We start from the raw sequence: 17,426 nt of genomic DNA on the forward strand, positions 1-17,426 counted from the left end.
ATATTTAAAATGAGGCATAATTAAAGGTTTTGATTTCTGGATATGCAGATGGAAAGGGGTCTTCGAAAACATCTACCAGAAAAAGTCTTAAAAGGTATCACCTGCCAACTAATAAAAACACTTTTAATATTTCGTTTTGGAGAAATTGATTACCTTCTGTAAGTTTAATAAATATTGCCTTGTGCCTTGTAATTCCGTTAGCAAAAACCCACATATCAAGATATTTGATCATTTCTCTCCCTCATGAGGGAGGATAGTGAAAGTTCACAGAAGTAACAAATAATGCTATACCTACCAATTCATTATAGTGATTTTACTGATACACTGTAAAAAGTAATTGCCTAACTCGGGGTAGGGCAACTGGCAGGCCGCGGACCGTAATGCCCTCCTTTTGAAGGTCCTCAGATACATGTTTTGTAGGAATGCAGTTGGTTGGGAGTCTCAATTTACTGTTGCGAGTTAGAATAGTAGAATACACAAGGTGCAATTTCAAAATTTGGTTGTGCATCAGCAGTTTCTCCTGTTAAGTCAGTCACTGATAGTTAGTCAATTAGCCCATATCAACGACCAATTTTTAGATTGCTAAATTATTTTAGCGGACAGCTATCTAAACTTGTTTTCATGGTCCAATTACCTGCCGGGGGACCCCACTGATTTTGTTAGTCAGTCTCACTCAGATATCATATTAAAAACTGCAAACATTTGTCTCCACCCTTTGGCAAAACATGTAGAATTGCAGGAAATTAGCTGTAAAACTGCTAATTTTCCTCTCCACCCCATAGCAAAATGATTAGAATTGCATGAAATTAGCTATACAATTGCAAACTATTTTCTCCATCCCATGGCAAAATGTGTAGATTGCAGAAAACTTGCTGTAAAAATAAAACATTTTCTCACTACCCCATTGCAAAATGTGTAGCATTGCACAAAATTAACTCTAAATCTGTGGCCCCCATCCCCATCAAAGTTGCTCATCCCTAGCCTTAGTCAGTAAAGCAATTGAGTAGTGGGTAGTGGTTACTCAAACATCTCAAACATCAATTGAGTAGTGGTTACTCAAATTATATACAGTGTCTTCGGAAACTATTCAGACCTCACATTTTGTTACGTTACAGCTTTATTCTAAAACTGATCCTCATCAATCTACACACAATACCCCATAATGACTAAGCAAAAACAGGTTTTTAGACATTTTGCTAATTTAGAAAAAATAAAACTAAAATATCACATTTACATAAGTATTCAGACCCTTTACTCAGTACTTTGTTGAAGCACCTTTGGCAGCGATTACAGCATCGAGTCTTCTTGAGTATGACGCTACAAGGTTGGCACACTTGTATTTGGGGACATACTCCCATTCTTCTCTGCAGATCCTCTCAAGCTCTGCCAGGTTGGATGGGGAGCGTTGATACACAGCTATTTTCAGGTCTCTCCAGAGATCGGGTTCAAGTCCTGGCTCTGGCTGGGCCACTCAAGGACATTGAGACTTGTCCCGAAGCCACTCCTGCTTGTCTTGGCTGTGTGCTTAGGGTCGTTGTCCTGTTGGAAGGTGAACCTTTGCCCCAGTCTGAGGTCCTGAGCGCTCTGGAGCAGGTTTTCATCAAGGATCTCTCTATACTTTGCTCCGTTCATCTTTCTCTCGATCCTGACTAGTCTCTCAGTCCCTGCCGATGAAAAACATCCCCACAGCATGATGCTGCCACCACCATGCTATACTGTAGGGATGGTGCCAGGTTTCCTCCAGACGTGACGCTTGGCATTCAGGCCAAAGAGTTCAATCTTGGTTTCATCAGACCAGAGAATCTTGTTTCTCATGGTCTGAGAGTCTTTAGGTGCCTTTTGGCAATATCCAAGCAGGCTGTCATGTGCCTTTTACTGAGAAGTGGCTTCCGTCTGGCCACTCTACCATTAAGATCTGATTGGTGGAGTGCTGCAGAGATGGTGGTCCTTCTGGAAGGTTATCATATCTCCACAGAGGAACTCTAGAGCTCTGTCAGAGTGACCATCGGGTTCTTGGTCACCTTGCTGACCAAGGCCCATCTCCCCCGATTGTTCAGTTTGGCTGGGCGGCCAGCACTAGGAAGAGTCTTGGTGGTTGCAAACTTCTTCCATTTAAGAATGATGGAGCCCACTGTGTTCTTCAATGCTGCAGACATTTTTTGGTACCCTTCATCAGATCTGTGACAGTGATACAATCCTCTCTCGGAGCTCTACGGTCAATTCCTTTGACCAGATTTGTTTTTTTTTTGCTCTGACATGCACTGTCAACTATGGGACCTTATATAGACAAGTGTGCCTTTCCAACTCATGTCCAATCAGTTGAATTTACCACAGGTGGACTCCAATCACATTGTAGAAACATCTCAAGGATGATCAATGGAAACAGGATGCAGCTGAGCTCAATTTCGAGTCTCAGAGCAAAGGGTCTGAATACTTATGTAAATAAGGTATTTCAGTTTTTTATTGGTAATACATTTTTGAACATTTCTACAGACCTGTTTTTCGATTTGTCATTATGGGGTATTGTGTGTAGATCGCGGAGGATTTTTTGGTATTTAATCCATTTTAAATAAGGCTGTAAAGTCAAGGGGTCTGAATACTTTCCAAAGGCACTGTAAGTGGTACTCACTCAGATGTCAATTAGATGTTCTTATCACTTAATGTTTTTGAGTACTGTAAACAAGTATTAGGTTATTGAGTAAATGTAACTTTATTTATCTGTGTTCTGCTAATCTAAAGTTGTTGCGTTTTTACAAGTTATGATTATTTCATATTTTTAAGTCAATCTAACATTTATGAAAAACGTTGTACTTGAATTTATTATGTTTTACATCTTTACTTAAAATAACAAAGTAGTAGTCAGACACATTCATGTTTGAGTAAAAACACTTGATTTATCTGTGTTGTGCTGATATAGAGTTATTATGTTTTTGGAGGTTATACTTAAAATTGTCAGGTGACTCTGTTTTTAGAGGATTGTGTGTAATTTAACATTTGTAGACTTTATGATACTTTTACACAACATTGTATGCATGTTTGAAGAAAGAAAAGTATATTTCTGAAATAGTATTAAGCCGTTTGTTGTGCTATGACGTCTAATTCATCATGATGAATTGGTATGAAAACCGCCAAGCAAATTGACGTTCAATAATGAAACCACAAATTCCCACCATCATCAAAGTAATGTGCACCACTCATTATGACAGATGCTTACAGTTTACTGGAATGAGCATTATGCGCAACAGTGCATGTTAAGGTGGGTTCAAATCATAACACGAAAGGACCACTGAAATATACTCATCAGAACAACTTACACGTGACAACAATGAATAATGGTTTAAGTTGATTGCGAAATAGTTGGGAAAAGAATTTCGATGTAGCGATTCTATGACACGTGGTTTATGAACAGATACACAAAACGACGCCGGATTCAACACTTCAAAAAAAATTCTCCCCCATTTAAATTATTATACAAAATCGAGCTAATTGACACGAATCAACCGAGGCACCCAGGGCCCACATCAGCCTTTTCAGTCTCCACGTTTCCAAGTAGTTGCCAGGCCACTTGATCGTCTACTCTGCCGTCATTGGCGAGATGTTGTGTCTGTCATGCTGGGCCACTGGCATGGACCTTCCCTATCCGTATCCACTATCTGGAGCTCGCGGTTCTGCTTTACTCATTGGAGTTCCATGTTGCCATTCTCTACCCGTCTGAAATCTACTGAACGCCTCTTCTTTGCTCGGCTTTAACAGGAATGAATACCACGGCCGAAAAGAAGTGTCGGCCAAGAGACATTTTATAATTTTTTTAAACATGTACACTGTCTTAGATATTTGATTAGAGAGACCATTCGGAATGAAATTGAAAACCGGCCGCATACATTTTTGTGTTTCATCGACACCGTGGAGCTCAAGGGGGATATGTGCCTGACTTATAGCCATTTTTTTGCAGACAAAGAGAGCTACTGAGTACTGGTTATAAAAGACAAAAGGGTAAGTTGAGAATACTTATAACCACGTTTAATTACGGAATACATGTTAGCTATGTAGCTAGTTTCTATCGTAAGATAGACGTATCTAGACAATACTGTTGTCTGTGTAATTTCGTGTCAGATTTGTTCATGCTAGCTAACTAATTAACTAACGTTCGCTAGCTAGCAAGCAGACCAACTCGATGTTGAAGCTCATGTTAGCATCATGCCAGCTAGAAAGCTAGCCACCGTTATTTGGGAAATCCAGCATTTTTTGGGGGGGATCTCTCGGTGAAGTTTATTTTTGTGTAGTAACGTTACCATTGATCTAGCGAGGTATATTATCACAACTCCCACCTGTCTAAAACCAATTGGTATTAGACAGCTCCTTAAAAGTCATGATGTAATGATAACTATTGTCAATGTCCAGTGGTGGTAGTAGTAGTTGGCTAGCTACAGTAACTAGCTAGTTTAGCTTAGTTAGCTAGCTAGCCAGTGCTATCTGACCGAGAATAGGCCTTGATTTGGCACTACTACACCCTTTTAAATGGCTCTATCTCGCGTGCAATGCTAAAATATTCGTTTGATTGCCTAAATATTAGCATGTCCAATACTAATCCCACAATGTAACTAATGACTATTGTCTTGAAAATATTCATCAGTTATGTTGGTAGTTAGTTAGCTAGGTTATAGCCTACGTTACCTCACCAATGCAATGGATGTTCCAAATTATAGTAACGTTATAGCTGATGTCGTTCTGTGCATACACCATACTCTAACGCTATTATGAAGTAGTTCACTTCGTCCTTATATAATAACAATGAATGGAATCAATCCAAGAATAACGGCTTTGCTAATTGTTTCCTTATGTGTCCCAGGTAAGTCTTCCACCATTGTCATGCAGCAACCTTAAACGTGATTTATTGTACGTGATTACTGTAGGGCTAGCCTATCCCAAGGCAATACTGGCATATTATTTAAGATAAGTCAACTTTATTGACCATTACGTTTGCACAGAATGGGAATGTCTTTGCCTCTCTGGCCTACAGTAAAACGATAAAACGAACATTAAACATTTACATGTCAGTTAATAAGTCTTATATAGGATTGTCACTACAGAGGGAATAAAATATTTTATTAGTCCATTCTTCCTTGCGAGTGGATCCTTTTTTAGTCTCCGACCTGACAGCAGCATTGCGAAGGATGCCTGCAGTAGGTGGGTGGTGTTGTTGAGCACCTGGAGTGCTTTCCTGGCGATGTTCTGTGTGTACACTTATTGGAATTGTGGCTGTTTCCTGACGACTGTTTTACTGACCTGATTGACGACTTGTGCCAGTTTACTCCTCTTCCTGACTGAGAAGTTCCCATACCAGCAGGAGGAGATGTTGAAAGTGAGAACTCTCTCGATCAGGGATCTGTAAACCATAGTCAGTGTGTTTTGCTTTCCTTAACTTTTTAGCTGCCTAAGTAGGAAGACACTGCCTTTTTTATAAATTAGGTAATTGTTTTCCTGGAGGTTGTTCGTGGTCTAAAATGTGTGACTTGCTCCACATCCTACTCCCCAGCTTACCTCCAAGGCACAATTCTTTAGTCTTGGTGACATTAAGGTCAATGAAGCTATTGTCAATCCATGTCACAAGGCAGTCAAGGAACTGGGAGTAGCTTGAGCTAGACTTGCCCTCCAGGCAAGCAACCAGTGCCATATCGTCCACATATTTGCCACTCTGGTCAATTTATTTATTTTGGTCAAGAGGGACACAGCCAGTGGTCAGGGATGAGTTGATGGGGAAGTTAAGAATGGGAGGTCTCCAGAGATGGTCAGGAGGAGGGGGTGGGGTCGGGCGGCCAGACGTCACTAGTCGCAGAATTTCATCTGGAGAGAGAGTCGAGAAAGGGGGCAAGGCGTAGGGTACTTCTGTGAGAGTGGGACCAGTGGACTCAATAGGCTGAGAATGGGATAATAAAATCACAACTCGCAGATGTGCTCATACTTGATTTTTTTCAGTTTGCACACATCTATTTTTAGGTGCAAATGCAAGTAAAATGGTCGCACTGAATAACCCTGGACTAAGGTGCCTTAAACACTGACCCTCTGGGGTTGATCCCTCAGGGACTTACGGACCCACAGCACCAGGCCCGAGTTGACATTTAGGTCACAAAGGTGTTTAAGTAGAAAGTGTGGTTGCACTATATTAAAGGCTGTGGAGAAGTCCATGAATAAGATTTTTATGTGTTGGCGTAGTCATCGCTAATTTGTTTTCATAATTAAAATCTATATGAAACATATAGGCCTATGCATTAGTGTAATGCAGGGGTGACCAATCTTCCTCAGACTGGAGAGTTTCTGGGTATGCAGGCTTTGCTCCATCCCAACTATACTCAGAAAAAAAGAAATGTCCTCTCACTGTCAACTGTGTTTATTTTAAGCAAACTTAACATGTGTAAATATTTGTATGAACATAACAAGATTCAACAACTGAGACATAAACTGAACAAGTTCCACAGACATTTGACTAACAGAAATTGAATAATGTGTCCATGAACAAAAGGGGGGGGGGGGTAGTACTGCAGTGCATCTCATGGACTGCACCGGATTTGCCAGTTCTTGCTGTGAGATGTCACCCCACTCTTCCACCAAGGCACTTGCGAATTCCCGGACATTTCTGGGGGGAATGGCCCTAGCCCTCACCCTCCGTTCCAACTGGTCTAAGACGTGCTCAATGGGATTGAGATCCGGGCTCTTTGCTGGCCATGGCAGAACACTGACATTCCTGCATTGACTATAAACGCGAATCCGACCATCACCCCTGGTGAGACAAAACTGCGACTCGTCAGTGAAGAGCACTTTTTGCCAGTCCTGTCTGGTCCAGCGACGGTGGGTTTGTGCCCATAGGCGACATTGTTGCCGGTGATTTGTCTGGTGAGGACCTGCTTTCTGTTAGTGTCTTAACGACCGTTCCACAGGTGCATGTTAATGAATTGTTTAAGGTTCATTGAACAAGCATGGGAAACAGTGTTTAAACCTTTTACATTGAAGAGCTGTGAAGTTATTTAGATTTTTACGAATTATCTTTGAAAGACAGGGGTAATTTCTTTTTGTGCTGAGTTTATAATACACCCAATTCAGCAAATGAAGGTCCTGATGAGTAGCTGGTTAGCATAATTAGGTGTTGGCTAGGCTATTTCAGCTGTGCTGGTGCAAAAGCCTGCATACCAGGTAGCTCTCCAGGACCCTGGAGGAGGTTTGACCAATTAAGGCTTAGGTCTGGGCATTATATTGATGCATGGACTAGTTTGTTTTTATTTGACCTTATATAACGGTATTTTTATGTTTGGTAGGTTAAATGTGATATGCAACTCAGGCGTGTATAATATCAATTTTTATAGTTTACTCCGTTTGCTACTTGAGTCATCTCTCTCTCCTGCTGCTGCATGCCACTATCCACACCAAGCCCTGTCACTCAAGGAAAGAGCAGTTCAACCACGGAGTCATGAGCACTTTCTTGCCGTTCACTCTGCATGGTAAGATGGATGCAACAATGCTGGTGACATGCTGCTTTCCACAAGCGTTCTGTAATTACACTATTTGTTTGTATGTTACTGTCTGTTTGCAAGTTTGTATTTTCTTCAAGGTTTTGCTAAAATAATTTTATTTAGCCGCTAATGCTAATCGCTAGTAAGAGTCAGAGCAAACGTACAGTGGGGGAAAAAAGTATTTAGTCAGCCACCAATTGTGCAAGTTCTCCCACTTAAAAAGATGAGAGAGGCCTGTAATTTATCATAGGTACACGTCAACAATGACAGACAAAATGAGAAAAAAAATCCAGAAAATCACATTGTAGGATTTTTAATGAATTTATTTGCAAATTATGGTGGAAAATAAGTATTTGGTCAATAAAAGTTTCTCAATACTTTGTTATATACCCTTTGTTGGCAATGACACAGGTCAAACATTTTCTGTAAGTCTTCACAATGTTTTCACACACTGTTGCTGGTATTTTGGCCCATTCCTCCATGCAGATCTCCTCTAGAGCAGTGATGTTTTGGGGCTGTCGCTGGGCAACACGGACTTTCAACTCCCTCCAAAGATTTTCTATGGGGTTGAGATCTGGAGACTGGCTAGGCCACTCCAGGACCTTGAAATGCTTCTTACGAAGCCACCCCTTCGTTGCCCGGGCGGTGTGTTTGGGATCATTGTCATGCTGAAAGACCCAGCCACATTTCATCTTCAATGCCCTTGCTGATGGAAGGAGGTTTTCACTCAAAATCTCACGATACATGGCCCCATTCATTCTTTCCTTTACACGGATCAGTCGTCCAGGTCCCTTTGCAGAAAAACAGCCCCAAAGCATGATGTTTCCACCCCCATGCTTCACAGTAGGTATGGTGTTTTTTGGATGCAACTCAGCATTCTTTGTCCTCCAAACACGACGAGTTGAGTTTTTACCAAAAAGTTATATTTTGGTTTCATCTGACCATATTTGGTTTCCATATTTTGGTTTCCTCTTCTGGATCATTCAAATGCTCTCTAGCAAACTTCAGACGGGCCTGGACATGTACTGGCTTAAGCAGGGGGACACGTCTGGCACTGCAGGATTTGAGTCCCTGGCGGCGTAGTGTGTTACCGATGGTAGGCTTTGTTACTTTGGTCCCAGCTCTTTGCAGGTCATTCACTAGGTCCCCCCGTGTGGTTCTGGGATTTTTGCTCACCGTTCTTGTGATCATTTTGACCCCACGGGGTGAGATCTTGTGTGGAGCCCCAGATCGAGGGAGATTATCAGTGGTCTTGTATGTCTTCCATTTCCTAATAATTGCTCCCACTGTTGATTTCTTCAAACCAAGCTGCTTACCTATTGCAGATTCAGTCTTCCCAGCCTGGTGCAGGTTTACAATTTTGTTTCTGGTGTCCTTTGACAGCTCTTTGGTCTTGGCAATAGTGGAGTTTGGAGTGTGACTGTTTGAGGTTGTGGACAGGTGTCTTTTATACTGATAACAAGTTCAAACAGGTGCCATTAATACAGGTAACGAGTGGAGGACAGAGGAGCCTCTTAAAGAAGAAGTTACAGGTCTGTGAGAGCCAGAAATCTTGCTTGTTTGTAAGTGACCAAATACTTATTTTCCACCATAATTTGCAAATAAATTCATTAAAAATCCTACAATGTGATTTTCTGGATTTTTGTTACTCATTTTGTCTGTCATAGTTGATGTGTACCTATGATGAAAATTACAGGCCTCTCTCATCTTTTTAAGTGGGAGAACTTGCACAATTGGTGGCTGACTAAATACTTTTCCCCCCCACTGTAGCTAGTTAGCTAATACTTCCTGGTATCAGTGCTGATGTAGGCCTAGATGAGCATGTTTGTGCAACGGTATCTTTATCAGAGAGGAATAGACTGAGCATGAATATGTTGGCTAGCTAGCTACATGAAGTAAGAAATCAACATGTAATGTAGTATCTAATTAGGGTCACCTGGAAACACTGACCAACACTTTGGTTCCTACCCTATCAATAATTCCTCACTGGCTTATTCATTCATTGTCATGTCAAACAACAATATATTATAGGTGCTGCCCGTTATATTCCAACTATAGGATTAGAATAATCATCATATTTCCATGATTCCAACAGTTCGCCAATTAACTAGGCCTAGATTTGTTTGCACATGCTGCGTGACACAATGTGGAAATTATAATAAAAGTGCAGGAAGAACTCAAATTTATGAAAATGCTGAATTATTTTTGTTGAGTTGGATTGAGCAGTATAAATGGAGAAAGCCCCATTGAAATCACGTATGTGTTGCCACCCTAGGGGCATGAACTATTCAGGAAGCATATTTGGAAAAATTGTATTATTCAAAAATCTAAATTTGACATATTTTGTCCATATGGCCTAGGCCTACTGCATCATGATTAAGCACTTGAACTGCCCACTACAGATGCATCTGATATACCTAGCAAAGAGCATACATGTTGCAACTCTGGGGAAACAAGTAGGCCTACCTAGCCTTTTATTATTAGCACCTTATCTGGCTAGATAGAAATGATGGAGAATCAACAGAACAGACCCTCCATGGCTCTCGGCCATCCCAAACACCTTTCTTTTTGCTTCTCAACTTCAAATATCTAATTTACTCTGGTCTGGGGAGAGTGAAGGCTTCCTCCCTTAATCTTGTCCGCTCTCCAACTCTCTCTTAGATCACTAGGATCCCCAGAGAATGGGTGTGTTAGGCTGTTGAGAAGCAGAAGTAGCCCAGTCCTGTGTTAACACAGCAAGAGTTTTCTATGGGCTAGAGTTGCACTTATTGTCGGTCTAGGCTAGTTGATGATACGTGTAGTAACTAGATCAGCACTGCACTTCCATAGCATATATTAGGCCCCACTTGCTAGACACACTTTGACTGGTATTAATATTTACTCGATAGCCTACCTACACTAATTGTAGCACAGGTCTAGATGAGTCAGACTTCACTAAAAGCCACATTATTGGCACATTATTCATTAAAACAAATATTTCACCTTTGTTTAACCTCTATGGGCTAGGCGGGACGAATTCGTCCCACCTACATAACAGCCACTTGAAGCCTGTGGCGCGATTTTCAAAACCTTAAAAATCCTATTACTTCAATTTCTCAAACATATGACTATTTTACAGCTATTTAAAGACAAGACTCTCGTTAATCTAACCACACTGTCCGATTTCAAAAAGGCTTTACAACGAAAGAAAAACATTAGATTATGTCAGCAGAGTACCAAGCCAGAAATAATCAGACACCCATTTTTCAAGTTAGCATATAATGTCACAAAAACCCAGAAGACAGCTAAATGCAGCACTAACCTTTGATGATCTTCATCAGATGACACACCTAGGACATTATGTTATACAATACATGCATGTTTTGTTCAATCAAGTTCATATTTATATCAAAAACCAGCTTTTTACATTAGCATGTGACGTTCAGAACTAGCATACCCCCCGCAAACTTCCGGGGAATTCGCTAACATTTTACTAAATTACTCACGATAAACGTTCACAAAAAGCATAACAATTATTTTAAGAATTATAGATACAGACCTCCTCTATGCACTCGATATGTCCGATTTTAAAATAGCTTTTTGGTGAAAGCACATTTTGCAATATTCTAAGTACATAGCCCAGGCATCACGGGCTAGCTATTTAGACACCCGGCAAGTTTAGCACTCACCATAATCATATTTACTATTATAAAAGTTTGATTACCTTTTGTTGTCTTCGTCAGAATGCACTCCCAGGACTGCTACTTCAATAACAAATGTTGGTTTGGTCCAAAATAATCCATCGTTATATCCGAATAGCGGCGTTTTGTTCGTGCGTTCCAGACACTATCCGAAATGGTAAAGAAGGGTCGCGCGCATGGCGCAATTCGTGACAAAAAAAATTCTAAATATTCCATTACCGTACTTCGAAGCATGTCAACCGCTGTTTAAAATAAATTTTTATGCCATTTTTCTCGTAGAAAAGCGATAATATTCCGACCGGGAATCTCCTTTTCGGCAAACAGAGGAAAAAATCACAAAGACGGGGGCGGTCAGGTCACGCGCCTAAGCCCAGAGTCCCTTGATCGGCCACTTGAGAAAGGCGATAATGTGTTTCAGCCTGGGGCTGGGATGACGACATTCAGGTTTTTCCTGGGCTCTGAGCGCCTATGGACGACGTAGGAAGTGTCACGTTAGAGCAGAGATCCTTAGTAAAAGATAGAGATGGAAAAGAAGTTCCAGAAATGGTCAGACAGGCCACTTCCTGTAAAGGAATCTCTCAGGTTTTGACCTGCCATTTGAGTTCTGTTATACTCACAGACACCATTCAAACAGTTTTAGAAACTTTAGGGTGTTTTCTATCCATATGTAATAAGTATATGCATATTCTAGTTACTGGGTAGGAGTGGTAACCAGATTAAATCGGGTACGTTTTTTTATCCAGCCGTGTCAATACTGCCCCCTAGCCCTAACAGGTTAACTAGGTAGGCCAGTTGAGAACAAGTTCTCATTTACAACTGCGACATGGCCAACATAAAGCAAAGCAGTGCGACACAAACAGCAACACAGTTACACATGGAATAAACAAACGTACAGTCAATAACACAAATTTAAAAAAAAAAAAAAAGTATATATACCACCTCATGCCATTTGCACACACTGTAAGGCAATAAATAGGCCATAGTAGTGAAGTAATTAGAATTCAGCAAATTAACACTGGAATGATAGATGTGCAGATGATGATGTGCAAGTAGAAATACTGGTGTGCAAAAAAGTAAATAAAAACAATATGGGGATGAGGTAGGTAGATTGGATGGGCTATTTACAGATGGGCTGTGTACAGCTGCAGCGATCTGTTAGCTGCTCATATAGTTGATGTTTAAAGTTAGTGAGGGAGATATGTCTCCAACTTAAGCGATTTTTTTTTTTTTGTTTATTTTTTTAAAAAAAAAATTGTAAATTAAAAAAAAAAAAAATGTATTTATTTATTTATTATTATTATTTTTTTTGCAATTCGTTCCAGTCATTGGCAGCAGAGAACTGGAAGGAAAGGCAGCCAAAATAGGTGTTGGCTTTGGGAATGACCAGTGAGATATACCTGCTGGAGCGCGTGCTATGGGTGGGTGTTACTGTGACCAGTGAGCTAAGGCGGAGCTTTACCTAGCAAAGAGCATACAGGTTGCCGTGGTGGGTGGTATATGGGGCTTTGGTGATAAAACGGATGGCACTGTGATAGACTACATCCAGTTTGCTGAGTAGCGTGTTGGAGGCTATTTTGGAAATGACATTGCCGAAGTCGAGAATCGGTGGGATAGTCAGTTTTACGAGGGTATGTTTGGCGGCGTGAGTGAAGGAGGCTTTGTTGCGAAATAGGAAGCCGGTTCTAGATTTAATTTTGGATTGGAGATGTTAAATATGAGTCTGGAAGGAGAGTTTACAGTCTAGCCAGGCACCTAGGTATTTGTAGTAGTCCACGTATTCTAAGTCAGAACCATCCAGAGTAGTGATGCTAGTCGGGCGAGGGGTGCGGGCAGCGATCGGTTGAAAAGCATGCATTTAGTTTTACTAGCATTTTATGTAGAGGTCGACCGATTTAATCGGAATGGTCGATTTTAATTAGGGCCGATTTCAAGTTTTCATAACAATCGGTAATCGGTATTTTTGGACACCGATTTGCCGATTTATTTTTATTTATTTTTTAAAATCTTATTATTATTTTTTTTTTTTAATAAAAATTCTTAATTGAAAAAAACAAACAAAAATTTGCACCTTTTATTTAACTAGGCAAGTCGGTTAAGAACAGTCTTATTTTCAATGACGGCCTAGGAACGGTGGGTTGGGTAGGAGCGAGGAGAGGGACGGAAGCTATACTGTTACACTGGCAATACTAAAGTGCCTATAAGAACATCCAATAGTCAAAGGTATATGAAATACAAATCGTATAGCGAGAAATACTCCTATAATTCCTATAATAACTACAACCTCAAACTTCTTACCTGGGAATATTGAAGACTCATGTTAAAAGGAACCACCAGCTTTCATATGTTCTCATGTTCTGGGCAAGGCACTTAATGTTAGCTTTCTTACATGGCACATATTGCACTTTTACTTTCTTCTCCAACACTTTGTTTTTGCGTTATTTAAACCAAATTGAACATGTTTCATTATTTATTTGAGGCTAAATTGATTTTGATGTATTATATTAAGTTAAAATGAGTGTTCATTCAATATTGTTGTAATTGTCATTATTACAAATACATTGGCCAAAAAAATCGGCCAATTAATCGGTAGTGGCTTTTCTGGTCCCCCAATAATCGGCATCGGCGCTGAAACATCATAATCGGTCGACCTCTAATTTTAACCTCTATACTCAACAGCCAGTGTAATCCCGTGGCGCGATATTCAAATACCTCAAAAATGCAAAAACTTCAATTTTTCAAACATCTGACTATTTTACACCATTTTAAAGACAAGACTCTCGTTAACCTGTTAGGGCTAGGGGGCAGTATTGACACGGCTGGATAAAAAACGTACCCGATTTAATCTGGTTACTACTCCTGCCCAGTAACTAGAATATGCATATAATTATTGGCTTTGGATAGAAAACACTCCAAAGTTTCTAAAACTTTTTGAATGGTGACTGTGAGTATAACAGAACTCAAATAGCAGGTCAAAACCTGAGAAGATTCTGTACAGGAAGTACCCTGTCTGACCATTTCTTGGCCTTCTTTGCCATCTCTATCCATTACAAAGGATCTCTGCTGTTACGTGACACTTCCTACGGCTCACATGGTCTCTCAGAAGGCGGCAAAAAGCTGAATCGTGGCTTTGCAGGCTCTGGTTGAAAAAAAAGTAGCGCGTTTGGGTAGTGGCTGGTTACAGTACTGTGAGACTCAGGCGCGTGCCCGCGTCGACCGAATGCTTTGTTTTCTTTCCTCTGTTTACCTAAACGGAGATTCCCGGTCGGAATATTATCGCTTTTTTTAACGAGAAAAATGGCATAAAAATGGATTTTAAACAGCGGTTGACATGCTTCGAAGTACGGTAATGGAATATTTAGAATTTTTTTGTCACGAATTGCGCCATGCTCGTAACCCTGATTTAGCATTTCGGATAGTGTCTAGAACGCACAAACAAAACGCCGCTATTTGGATATAACGATGGATTATTTTGGACCAAACCAACATTTGTTATTGAAGTAGCAGTCCTGGGAGTGCATTCTGAAGAAGACAACAAAGGTAATCAAACTTTTGTAATAGTAAATCGGAGTTTGGTCAGGGCTAAACTTGGTCGGTGTCTAAATGGCTAGCCGTGATGGCTGGGCTATCTACTGAGAATATTGCAAAATGTGCTTTCACCGAAAAGCTATTTTAAAATCGGACACCTCGATTGCACAAAGGAGTGCTGTATCTATAATCTTAAAATAATTATGTTTTTTGTGAATGTTTATCGTGAGTAATTTAGTAAATTCACCGGCAGTGTTCGGTGGGAATGCTAGTCACATGCTAATGTAAAAAGCTGGTTTTTGATATAAATATGAACTTGATTGAACAAAACATGCATGTATTGTATAACATAATGTCCTAGGTGTGTCATCTGATGAAGATCATCAAAGGTTAGTGCTGCATTTAGCTGTCTTCTGGGTTTTTGTGACATTATATGCTAACTTGAAAAATGGGTGTCTGATTATTTCTGGCTTGGTACTCTGCTGACATAATCTAATGTTTTTCTTTCGTTGTAAAGCCTTTTTGAAATCGGACAGTGTGGTTAGATTAACGAGAGTCTTGTCTTTAAATAGCTGTAAAATAGTCATATGTTTGAGAAATTGAAGTAATAGGATTTTTAAGGTTTTGAAAATCGCGCCACAGGCTTCAAGTGGCTGTTACGTAGGTGGGACGAATTCGTCCCGCCTAGCCCATAGAGGTTAAACAAAGGTGAAATATTTTTTTTAATGAATAATGTGCCAATAATGTGGCTTTTAGTGAAGTCTGACTCATCTAGACCTGTGCTACAATTATTGTAGGTAGGCTATCTAGTAAATATTAATACCAGTCAAAGTGTGTCTAGCAAGTGGGGCCTAATATATGCTATGGAAGTGCAGTGCTGATCTAAAATGCTGTAAAATAGTCATATGTTTGAGAAATTGAAGTAATAGCATTTCTAAGGTATTTGAAAATCGCGCCACTGGATTACACTGGCTGTTGCGTAGGTGGGACGAATTCGTCCCGCCTAGCCCAGAGGAGTTAATCTAACCACACTGTCCGATTTCAAAAAGGCTTTACAACGAAAGCAAAACGTTAGATTATGTCAGCAGAGTACCCAGCCAGAAATAATCAGACACCCATTTTTCAAGCTAGCATATAATGTCACATAAACCCAAACCACAGCTAAATGTAGCACTAACCTTTGATCTTCATCAGATGACAACCCTAGGACATTATGTTATACAATACATGCATGTTTTGTTCAATCAAGTTCATATTTATATCAAAAACCAGCTTTTTACATTAGCATGTGACTAGCATTCCCACCGAACACTGCCGGTGAATTTACTAAATTACTCACGATAAACGTTCACAAAAAACATAACAATTATTTTAAGAATTATAGATACAGAACTCCTCTATGCACTCGATATGTCCGATTTTAAAATAGCTTTTCGGTGAAAGCACATTTTGCAATATTCTCAGTAGATAGCCCGGCATCACAGGGCTAGCTATTTAGACACCCAGCAAGTTTAGCACTCACCAAAGTCAGATTTACTGTAAGAAAAATGTTATTACCTTTGCTGTTCTTCGTCAGAATGCACTCCCAGGACTTCTACTTCAATAACAAATGTTGGTTTTGTCCCAAATAATCCATTGTTATATCCAAATAGCGGCGTTTTGTTCGTGCGTTCAAGACACTATCCGAAAGGGTAAATAAGGGTGACGAGCATGGCACATTTCGTGACAAAAAATTCAAAATATTCCATTACCGTACTTCGGAGCATGTCAACCGCTGTTTAAAATCAATTTTTATGCCATTTTTCTCGTAAAAAAGCGATTAATATTCCGACCGGGAAAGCGTGAATACGTACAAAGAGAGAGAAAATAAAAACATCTCGTGCCCTCGTGCACGAGCCTGAGTCTGAGTACTCTGATCGGCCACTATCCAAACGCGATAATGTGTTTCAGCCTGGGGCTGCCTCGATATCATTCAGCTTTTTCCCGGGCTCTGAGAGCCTATGGGAGCCGTAGGAAGTGTCACGTTACAGCAAAGATCCTCAGTCTTCAATAAAAAGAGCCAAGATGAACAACCACTTGTCAGACAGGCCACTTCCTGTTCAGAATCCTCTCAGGTTTTTGCCTGCCATATGAGTTCTGTTATACTCACAGACACCATTCAAACAGTTTTAGAAACTTTTTAGGGTGTTTTCTATCCAAAGCCAATACTTATATGCATATTCTAGTTACTGGGCAGGAGTAGTAACCAGATTAAATCGGGTACGTTTTTTTTATCCGGCCGTGTCAATACTGCCCCCTAGCCCTAACAGGTTAAAGAATTATAGATAAACTACTCCTTTATGCAACCGCTTTGTCAGATTTCAAAATAACTTTACGGAGAAAGCACATTGTTCAATATTCTGAGTACTGAGCCCCACCATCAATGCAAGCTATACAGTTAGCCGTACAGCCACGGCGTCCGCAAAACTCTGAAATATGTTAAAAATATTTTCTTACCTTTGCTGATCTTTGGCTGAATGCACTCGGAAGGACTCCCACTTCCACAATAATTTTTCATTTGTTCGATAAAGTCCATTTATGTCGAAATAAATCAGTTTTGTTGGCGCGTCCAGATCACCAATCCAAAATGCATGAAGCGCGTCTATCCACCGTCGACGAAAAGTTTTAAAGTTCCCTCAGCGTTTGTAGGAACATGTCAAACCATGTTAACAATCAA

General features: G+C 40.2%; 1 protein-coding gene across 1 annotated transcript in view; it reads left to right on the forward strand.

The window, feature by feature from the left end:
• Positions 1-3,447: 3,447 nt before the first annotated feature.
• LOC106605092 (suppressor of cytokine signaling 5-like) overlaps positions 3,448-17,426 on the forward strand; it is a 42,525-nt gene continuing 28,546 nt past the window's right edge. Inside the window, exon 1 of the mRNA XM_014200392.3 lies at positions 3,448-3,993. The gene's annotated coding sequence lies outside the window, so the exon portion shown is untranslated. The remainder of the gene's footprint in view (positions 3,994-17,426) is intronic.

Source organism: Salmo salar, chromosome 01, assembly GCF_965601325.2.
Source record: "Salmo salar chromosome 01, fSalSal1, whole genome shotgun sequence".
In the NCBI taxonomy this organism is placed as follows: domain Eukaryota; kingdom Metazoa; phylum Chordata; class Actinopteri; order Salmoniformes; family Salmonidae; genus Salmo; species Salmo salar.